Genomic DNA, 10,336 nt, shown 5'->3' on the forward strand with positions numbered 1-10,336 from the left:
ACGCTCAATCTCAGGTCTTCACATTTGAAAACAAAACAAAACAAAACAAACAAAACAAAGCAAAACAAACAAAACACCGAGTCAGAAGCACTGAAGCAACGGAGACACCGGAGGGAGAGGTTTTTTCTCCCTGGGCCCCCTGCTCCTCTCAAGATTGCCAAACCTCGCCAGGCAGGTGCCAGCGTGGGGAGGTTGGTGATGCAGGCTCTGGCTGACGCTGCCCATGCTCCATTCCATCTCCTAGCCACAGGACAGCCCCCTCACGCTGACAGCTGGGTGACAATGTCTGACTGTGACCTTCCTGTGGAGTTCTCTGGAGCTGTGAGTGTTTTCTACCCAGAGAAGAACAATGGACACTTCTTCTTTCTGGTCCTCAGTGTCATATTCTGCCTGGAGACAATGCCAGAGCCAGGAAAGCAGTGCCTACAGCGTGCAGGGCCACACAGGGCTGTCCCCAGCCCACGTGTTGGTGGCCAGGGATGGGGCTGGCAGGCCAGCTCGGGCACTGAGGGGGTCTCCAGGTGCTCACATCACTGCCTGCTGGGAGCCTCCCAGCATTCTGCAAAGCCAGTGGGCTCTTTGCAGCAGCCTCAGAAGTGCTGGATGAACACCCCATCAGCTCCAACTGTCTCCACTCGTGCTGGGAACATCCGTGCTTGAGCCCAGCTAGCAACGTCCAATCCACCAGGATCAAGCAGGAGCTCGCTGGCAAGTGATGTGGTAGCAGGGGCAGGTGCTTCATCTGTTTAAAACAAAGCCCATGGCCTTCATGCCACTTCTGCTGGGTTTGGTGGAGGGCAGCAGCACTCTCTGGCACCGTCTGGCACAGGCACTGCTGCCCGTGCCTGTCAAAGTGCAGCACCTCAGACCCCATTTTACTTTTTTGCTGGTGTTCAGCTTCCTGAGGTACCCTTGGCATCACCTGGCTGCTTCTGGAACCAGCCACGTTCTGGTTTGCTTTCACCATTTCTCCCTTTTTCCTCCTCAGTTCTGCCCCAGTGTCACGTTCTGGCTTTCCTGGATCCTTGCATGGAGCCATGCCAGGCTCTGACTTTGGGGTTGCTGTTTGCTGCTTTCCATGAAAACTCAGCAGAGAGAATATTTCTATATTTTTTAAACAGATGAAGTAACCATGTAATGACTCTGCAATATTAATTACGCCTCACCCAGCAGTGTCAGTAATTGTAATCAGTCACTGTGTTACTCCAGGTATACTCAGCCTGTAATGCTCTCCTTTGTAACTTCTTCCCTTCCATAAATAATGCTGGATTTTGTGCACACCTAGGGTAGAGACCCACCACCCTCCTGCAGCACCACCCCTACACCCCCAATGCTGAAGCATTTCCTTGCTGCCAGTGGTGAGAGGTGGTTCCACTCCCTGTGCCCTGCAGCTGGAGTCACAGAAAATAAGCAGCAATTAGTGAGGAGTGCTGCCCCCATGCTGGCCCTAGGAGGAGGAGGAGGAGGAGGAGGAGGAGGAGGAAGGCTGCAAAATGGGATCCCTGTGCTGCAGAGATGTTGGGAGCAGGGGACAAACACACTCACCCCTGTTGCCTTCACGTGCCCATTGCTGCTGGTCCTTGGCCAGTGGGAGATCCCTGGCTTTGGGGAAGAGCTGCTCCTCCAAGCTCTTGTAATTGGTATAATTAATATCCCACGGATGGCTGGGGATTCACTGCTGCCTTGGAAGCCCCCCACGATCTGTTCTCAGCCCTGTGTGCCTGTGGGTGCCCCCCTGTCCATCTTGCCCTGCAGAAGCTCCTGATGATCTCTCTCAGGAGGTTCCCAGCATAGCAATGTCACAAATTCTGAGAAGGAGCTTGAAATGCAGCATTTTCCCTGGCCTGCAGGCAGCTGGTGGAGAAAAATGCTTTCTGGGCTTCAGGATAGGAGCAAACTGCCCCTGGGATGGTGCTGTGCATGGGATGAGGTGTGGAGATGTGTCCTGGGGCAGCAGAGAGCCAGAGGAAGTATTGATCCTTAAAGATCAATATTGCCAGCAGGAACCAGGAACCTCCCTGCCAGGCACACGATCGAGTCTGGGAAATCCAGCCCAGTGAGACAAGAGCAGGAGCTGCCAGCTGCAGGCCCCAGGGTGCTCAGGACCAGAGTGAGAGTGCTGGGATTGCAGCTGGAGCAGGAGCCCCTTGCTCTGGGGCAGAGCAGCTGCTGCTGCAGTGGGATTTCAGCAGGGCTGGGGCACTGGATCCCTGTGCACCCCACAACCTTCCCCCCCATGCCTCATCTCAGCACAACCTGCAGTGCAACCACCCCTCTGCCTGTGACCTGGGCTCTGCACTGTGTGCCCTGCACCTTACACCCTGCAAACTCCACATCCCACCCCTTCACCCCCCATTCCACACCCCTGAATGCCCAAAGCCCATATCCCACCCCTTCACCCCCCATTCCATACCCCTGAATGCCCACACACCCCTATCCCACCCCTGCATTCCCCATTCCACACCCCTGAATGCCCATCCCAATCCCCAAATCCCACATCCCACCCCTTCACCCCCCATTCCACACCCCTGAATGCCCATCCCAATCCCCAAATCCCACATCCCACCCCTTCACCCCCCATTCCACACCCCTGAATGCCCAAAGCCCATATCCCACCCCTGCATTCCCCATTCCATAGCCCTGAACGCTCATCCCAGCCCCCAAACTCCACATCCCACCCCTGCACCCCTCATTCCACACCCCTGAATGCCCAAAGCCCATATCCCACCCCTTCATCCCCCATTCCATAGCCCTGAATGCCCATCCCAACCCCCAAATCCCACATCCCACCCCTTCACCCCTCATTCCACACCCCTGAATGCCCAAAGCCCATATCCCACCCCTGCACCCCTCATTCCACACCCCTGAATGCCCATCCCGATCCCCAAATCCCACATCCCACCCCTGCACCCCATGCCAGTTTTAGCAGTAGCCCTGACCCATCGCTCCCAGCACCAGACTCCACCATGGCCAGCAGTGAGACCACCCCCCCTCCAGCCCTGCTGCCAGGAGCCCAGAGCCCACCTGAGGCCACAGGGGGGGCAGGAAGGGTGAGCAGCCCCCAGGGCAGGGCAGCCCGGCCCACCATGCCCACCCTGATGGCAGCTCCTGGTCACCAGCAGCCTTGGCTGGCACAGCCCCGGTGAAGAGCTCCAGGAAATGCTCCCCAGCCAGCCCAGCCCAGCCCACACACCTGAGATGATCATTTTGGGTGCCCTAAGGGACATCAGGACAGAGAGAAGAGATCAGCAGCGAAGGTGGAAGAACAGCACAAGAGGAAAACCGCAGAGATGCCGACCTCCTGCAAGCTGGGAATCATCTGATCCCACAGCCCAGTGGGGCCAATGCCCCTCCAGGACCCACCTGACCCAGCCAGTCCCATTTTTGGCACAGCCTTGGGGGCTTTTTTCTGCTCCACGAGTCTCCTTCCTGCTCTGCCTGCAAGGAACTATCCTAGAAATACCAGAAAAATTTCACAATCTCTCTGCAAACTCATGGATCTTTCTGTCCAGACTTAAGGAGCTTTGACCTGGGTTTGCATCTTGCCTCTGTACTGCTCGCTTCTTTTTTTAATGATAGGGGAAAGTATAATAGTTTATTTTAACTATGAAATATATTGCTATATTATGATGGTTATGGTAACTTTCAATTATGGTTTTGTACCCAACACGGTTGTTAGCAGGCAGCAACGCCAGGCTGCTGCCAAAAATGTCTGTTTCTGAGTACAGCTACTACTGCCAGTGAGGATGGGGGACAGGGAGAGGTGCAGAACCCGAGCTGTTGTCCTTTATCACCCTTGTACTCATTTCCAGTGCTTGGAAGCTGACCTCTAGCAGGTCTGGATCTGATCTGTGTGCAGCCCAATGGCACCAGAGCTTTGCTTCTCCCTACAGAAAGGTCAGGGTTTTTTCCCTTTGTTCCCAGGTTCTGGAAAGCCATTTTGCCCCAGGCTGCCTCCTCCAGCAGCAGGAGGGACTCTGCCCCCTGGGCACAAGCTCTGCAAGAGTCAAAATTCCCCTTTTCCTCCAGGCTTTGTTTCCTTTTTACTTTGTGGCTCTTGAGAAAGCAGTGCTGCAGAGCACATTTTCATAGAATTATGGAATCGTTAAGGTTGGAAAAGTCCTCTAAGAACATCAAGTCTGGCTGTTAACCCAGCACCACCACCAAGCCCACGTGCCTGAGTGCCACAAACACAAATCTTCTAAATTCCTCCAGAGATGGGGACTCCACTGCTGCCCTGGGCAGCCTGGCCACACTTACACACCAGAAATTTTCCCAATATCCGACCTAAACCTCCCCTGGCAAAACTTTCAGACATTCTCTCTTGTCCTTTCACTTGTAACTCGGGAGAAGAGACTGGGACATGTCCAGTTCACAATTCACACCCTGCCCTGGGAGCTGCAGCTTTTGTTCAGCCTCAGGATATGATGGCATAGGAGGACAAAACCCTGAGCATGAAAGAGAAGTGAGATGAGGTTGCAGGGATTGTTTTGTCTCAGCCTTCCAGCTGGGAACAGGCTGCCCAGAGTTGCGTCTGCCCCATCTCTCTGGAAGGGTTCAAGGCCAGGTTAGGTGGGGCTTAGAGCAACCTGGTCTAGTGGAAAATGTCTCAGCCCATGGCATGGGGACTGAGATGAGCTTTAAGTCCCTTCCAACCCAAACTGTTCTGTGATTCCATGATTCTGTGATTCCATGGACTCCCTGAGCCTCAGAGAGCATCACTTCCTTACCTCCTGAGCTGCTGGACCTGATCCCTGCTGGATCAAAAGTCTTAAACTGCTCTTTGACAGCCACACTTTGTCCTGGCCAGTTTTCACAGAGCATGGCGTGTCAGGGAATGAGCAGCACCTATGGAACCAATTCCTGCTGTTTTTGTCCAGAGAAAGTCCAAAAGTCCCTGCACTGCTCAGAGCTGCAGTCACTGCCATGCTGCCACTGTAGAGCTGTGCTGGCCTCACCCTTCCAGGCCAGTCCAACCCAGCAGAGCCCCAGCAGCAATGAGCTGCCATGAGGTCTGGATGCTCCTTGCTGGACCCCAGACCTGAAATCTCCCTGCAGAAACCAGCTCTGATGGAGGAAAGAGGCTGGTTCTTCCTCTGAGAGGCCAGGGCTGAGCCTCTGCTACTGCCAGGGGATTCCTGGTCCTCTCCCTTGGGCTTGTCCTGCCCAGCACCTCCCAGGCAGCCCAGAGCCCTGTGCCTTGGCCACCAGGTATGTTTGCTGGGGGGCAATGGTGGTGATTGCTCAGCAGTTTGGGAAGATTCTGCTGCCAGGCTCTGCTCTGAGCTTCTTCTCACCTAACTCCAAGCTCCCTCCTAAAAGGTATCCACAGGGTCCAAGGTTGTAGAGAGGGGATTCAGCAGGAGAGAGACAAAGCTTCCAAAGCTTCTTCTCCATGGCATTAGTTATTTCCCTATGGGATGAGCCACCTCAGAGCCCCATGAGGCACCAGGCAGGGCTCCAGAACCACCTGCCCAAGTGGGTGCTCTTGGCTGGGGGCCCTGGTGCTCTGTGCACCCAGCTCTTCTCCTTCTTCCACCCAAAGTGTTCTTCCCCCCACTGGGGTCTCAGCACTGCCCATGCACCTTCCAGTGGGAGCTGCTTGCATGTTCTCTGTGGTCAGGATCCAGTGCTGGGCTTTACCTTCCTCCCTCAGGGCCGGTCTCTCAGCTGGAGGACAGGAGTGGGGGCTGGCCCGTGTGACAACAGCCCATCCCCACAGCATTGCCATAAACCCGAGCTGTACCCAGAAACAGGCATGTTTTAAACTATGGCTTTAACCTGTTCACTGTAAAAAGTGCCTTGGACTTTAATCTGAAGAGGTCACTATCTAGAAGTATTTACCTGTGCGGGTGTGTAAGGATGCAGCTCTGTGTGCAGAGTTACACACACAAATATATGATCTATACGTACAGCCACCAGTGCCTCAGAGCCTCTGTTCTGCAAGCTGCAAAAGCTCCTTCCTTTCTGCCCCTGGAGTGATGTTGGAGGCATTCCTGACCCAGGGATCCCTTGCCAAAGTGAAACAAGGGTTGTGCTGGGTGCAGGGATTGCCCTCAGCAGTGCTGAGCTGTCCTGTTCATCCCCAGGAAGCAGCTTGGTGCTCCTCAGGGTCTGTCTGCACCGTTTGGGAATCCCCCAGGTTAGGCGATAAATCCCTGCTCCCTTGTGCACAGGGGTCACATCTCTGGACTCCCCATGCCAACCAAGAACTGCTGGGCACTTTGTAAAACCAGAGGGAGCACCCAGATGATTGTTTTATGGGAGTTATGAGGGGTTTTCCAGACTCCTGGTCCCCAAAAGGATTTTTGGTTCCCATGTTCTTGGGCTAAGGCTCAAGAAAGGAGTGAAGAAGGTTGGTGGAATGGCAGATGATTTTCCTCCTGCTCCCCATGCTCACCCAACTCTGCTCAAACATCAGAGCTGGGCTGCTCCCTCCAGGTCATCCCTCACCTCTATAAAAACAAGGATAAAAGTTGTCTGGGGTGCAAAGAGCACACAAATAACTGTCACAAAGTGAATGCATTGGTTCAGATAAGGGGAAGCTGGACCTTTTCCCAATGAGTACCACTCTGAGCCCAGCAATGGGGCAGTGCTGAGCTGTCCTGTTCATCCCCAGGAAGCAGCTTGGTGCTCCTCAGGGTCTGCACAGTTTGGGAATCCCCCAGGGAAGGGATAAATCCCTGTTCCCTTGTGCACAGGGGTCACATCTCTGGACTCCCCATGCCAGGAGCTGCTGGGCACTTTGTAACGCCAGGGGGAACCCCCAGATGCTTTGTTGTATGGCAGTGATGAGGGGTTTTCCAAAAGGATTTTTGGTTCCCCTGTTCTTGGGCTGAGGCTCAAGAAAGGAGTGGAGGAGGTTGCTGACATGGCAGATGATTTTCCTCTGGCTCTGCACTGAGACTCCCCATGCTCACCCAACTCTGCTCAAACATCAGAGCTGGGCTGCTCCCTCCAGTTCATCCCTCACCTCTAAAAAAGCAAGGATAAAAGTTGTCTGGGGTGCAAAGAGCACACAAATAACTTTCCCAAAGCGAATGCCTTGGTTGAGATAAGGGGAAGCTGAACTCTTTCCACTCTGAGCCCAGCAATGGGGCACTGCTTCAGCTCACTCTGAAGATGGCACCCCAAATTTCATCCTCATATTCATGCTGGGAGGATGGCAACAGAAACAGCTCCCCCAGCTAAACATGGTGTGGTGGAGCCAGCAGAGGAGGAGGGTGATGTGCAGCAGCTGAACTGTGATTAATCAATAAATCAGGCTTTTTTAGTTTTGAGCTAATACGTCTAAATCCTAAAAATACCTCCAGCAGCCCGGGGGGCTCTCTGATAGGTGATTAAACCCTTGGAGCTTCATTTCCAGGATTAATGGCTTAGAGCAGCAGAGCCCTGCTGTACAAAGGCAGCTCTAGTTCTGATACTGCCCATGAAGGCAAGGCAGAATATGTTAATCTTTATGTGCAGCATGAAATCTGTTTTAAATAATGGCCCAGGATTAAAGTTTCTCTGAACAGAAAGGTAATAATGGCCATAGGGTGGATCTCCACCTCCCTGTGTCTGCCCTTTGCTCTCCCAGTCCCAGGGGTGAGAGGGAGGAGGAGGAGGGTGCTGTTGGTGTGAAGGTCTGGGCATCTTTACCCAGCCCAGTGCAATGTGCCTGCATCAGTGCTGGAATGTGCAGAGACAGGAGGGGAAGTGCATTCTGAAAAAATTAGGGCAAAAAAGGAGGAAAAAAAAAATTTAAAAGCTGTTGTTTTGTTAAACAGTTCCTTACAGATAGAATTTTTAAAAACAGTGGGGAACTACTGGCCTTCCACCAGGCAGAGGAAAATCCCAGGCAAACTGGCTCCACAGGGCACAGCTTTGAATCAGCATCTGCCTGCTGGGAGTGAGCAGATGTGGGAGGCAGCTCCTGGGGGCGAGGGAGGGCCAGGCAGGGAACAGGGGCTTTGGATCAGGCTTTGCCTTTGCAGGCAGGCAAGTGTTCTGTGCTGAGCTAAGGTCTCTAAATGCTGGCATTTCCCCAGTCAGGAGCTGGGAGTCACTCCCTGCAGAGAGGCTTTTGCTTCCCAGGGGATGGGGTGGGTGGGGAGTGAGCAGGAGAGGTGGATTCCAGCTGGGCAATGCAGGTCTGGTGCCCAGCTCCTCAAGGCAGGAAGAAAATAATTCAGGAAAGCCTCTTCTGCACTTGCTGCAGAGATAAAATGAGGTGGGGACCTGTCCTGGAGCTATTTCCATCTTGGCTGTGCTGCTCCTGCTCTAAGGTAAAATTGAGGCTGCTGTGCTGCTAATTCACCTCCCCAGCCTTGGTGCTCCTGGCACAGAGGAGTTCATTGATTATTGTCCTTTACCAGCAGCGGTGTGAGGTCTGCAGCCAGATCAGAGTGGGTAACATCAGCCAAACAGCTTGGCACCACAAAATCTGCTCCTGAGCCCTCATAAACCCACACAGGGCTGCTCCAGCTCTTGCTACAGACCATTCCAACGGGATCAGTTCACTGCTGGAGCCTGTGGCTGTGCCAGCTCCCCTGCCCAGCGGGGAGAGCACGGCTGGGATTCCATGCAGGGGCTGGGAGGATGCTTTTTCCCTTCTCAGCTTCCTGCTCAGCCACAGCATTTGCATTTCAGCTTCCTCTTCTCTGCCTGCAATTCCTGAGAGCACCTGCAAAGGATGGAGCTGCCTGATGAGAGACCAGGCTAGACTTAACAGCATCTGTGCCCCTTTACATGTTAAACAGATGGAAGAAGCCATCTCAGTTCCCCAGAGGCTGCTGGCCTGGTGCTCCCACCATGAGAAAGGTTTTTCAGCAGGGATGGGCTAGAAAATGACACTTTGCTACTCAAATTATTATTTTGGGGTTTTCTGCTGGGGAGCAGTCACTGTGCTGGAACAACAGCAGCCATCCCAAGGCAGTTGGTGCTGGGGGCTTTGCTACAAAACCCACAGACAGGTGAAGCTGTCACTTTATCCTCTATGACATTTCAATAGAACTAGCTACCCAGGAGAAGAATCCAACTCCTGGAGAAGCTGTGAGGGGACAGGAGAGCCCCCACAGCCACCCTGCACCAGGGGAAGCCCTTGCACATGTCACAAGGACCAAAGAATTAAAACCATAAGGTGGCATTGCCAAAAGCATTTGAGGAGCAGGGGACAAGGTTTGACATTGCCAGCTAACCTGTACCAGGCAGTGCAGAGCCTGTTTTCATGGAATCACAGACTGGTTTGAGCTGGGAGAGACCTGAAAACTCATCTTGCTCCACCTCCTGCCACGGGCAGGGCACCTTCCACTAGTCCAAGTCGAACTGGCCTTGGACACTGCCAGGGATGGGGCAGCCACAGCTGTTCTGGGCAGCCTCTGCCAGGCCCTCACCACCCTCACAGCCAAGAATTCCTTCCCAATATCCCATCTAACCCTGCCCTCTGGCAGTGGGAAGCCACTCCCCTTGTCCTGTACCTCCAGACCTGTGACCAAAGTCCCTTTCCAGCTCTCCTGGAGTTCATTTAGGCACTGGAGAGGGCTCTAAGGTCTCTTTGGAAGCTTCAATTCTCCAGGCTCTCCCAGCCCAACTCCACTGCAGAGGTGCTACAGCCATGGAAGCATCTTCATGGCTTCCTCTGGAACCTCTCCAGCAGCTCCATGTCCTCATGTTGGGGCCCCAGAGCTGGACACAGCCCTGCAGGTCCCCAACACAGGCAAGGTTTTGAACATCCATCCAAAACTGAAGAGGCAAAAAGCAGAGAAATCATTTCACTGCAAACGAAGCCGAGCTCTTTCCCATTTTAAAAATAACTGGATTTGTGGGAGAAGCGGTGAGCAGTTCCCAAGTGAGGTCAGGCACAGGCACAGAAATCCCTGTGAAGTCTCAGTTCATCCCAGCCAAGTCCCTTGCTGCAGCTCAGCGTGCAGCAGACACTGACATGCTTGGCTCTCCTTCATCCTGCTCTTGCTGCCTCGAAGAAAGTTGTAGGAGCTGGAGTTTGCCTGAATTCCCAGGTGTGGAAGAGGCACTGTCAGCTCCACATGGCTCCCTGAGGTTCCTCTCCTCCCTCCATGCCAAGCTGTGCTGGTACAGGGCCAGGGAAGATGCTGCTTTCTCCAAAACTGGCACTGAATACTGCTTGAGTGCAACAGGTTTTGTTCTAATTAAAGAGGAATCAATTAGGCTGCAAGATATTCAGCCACCTGGTGCTTCTGACTATTTTTTCCTCCTCCTTCTCTTTTTTCCTTAACATGCTGCTGCTGCCTCCAGGGAAGCCATGAATGAAGCAAGACATGTTCCAGTTTCTTGCATTCTTTTAGATTAAAAAATGCTGTTTGGGAGGAAATCTGTG

This window comes from Ammospiza caudacuta, chromosome 30 (genome assembly GCF_027887145.1).
Source record: "Ammospiza caudacuta isolate bAmmCau1 chromosome 30, bAmmCau1.pri, whole genome shotgun sequence".
Classification (NCBI taxonomy): domain Eukaryota; kingdom Metazoa; phylum Chordata; class Aves; order Passeriformes; family Passerellidae; genus Ammospiza; species Ammospiza caudacuta.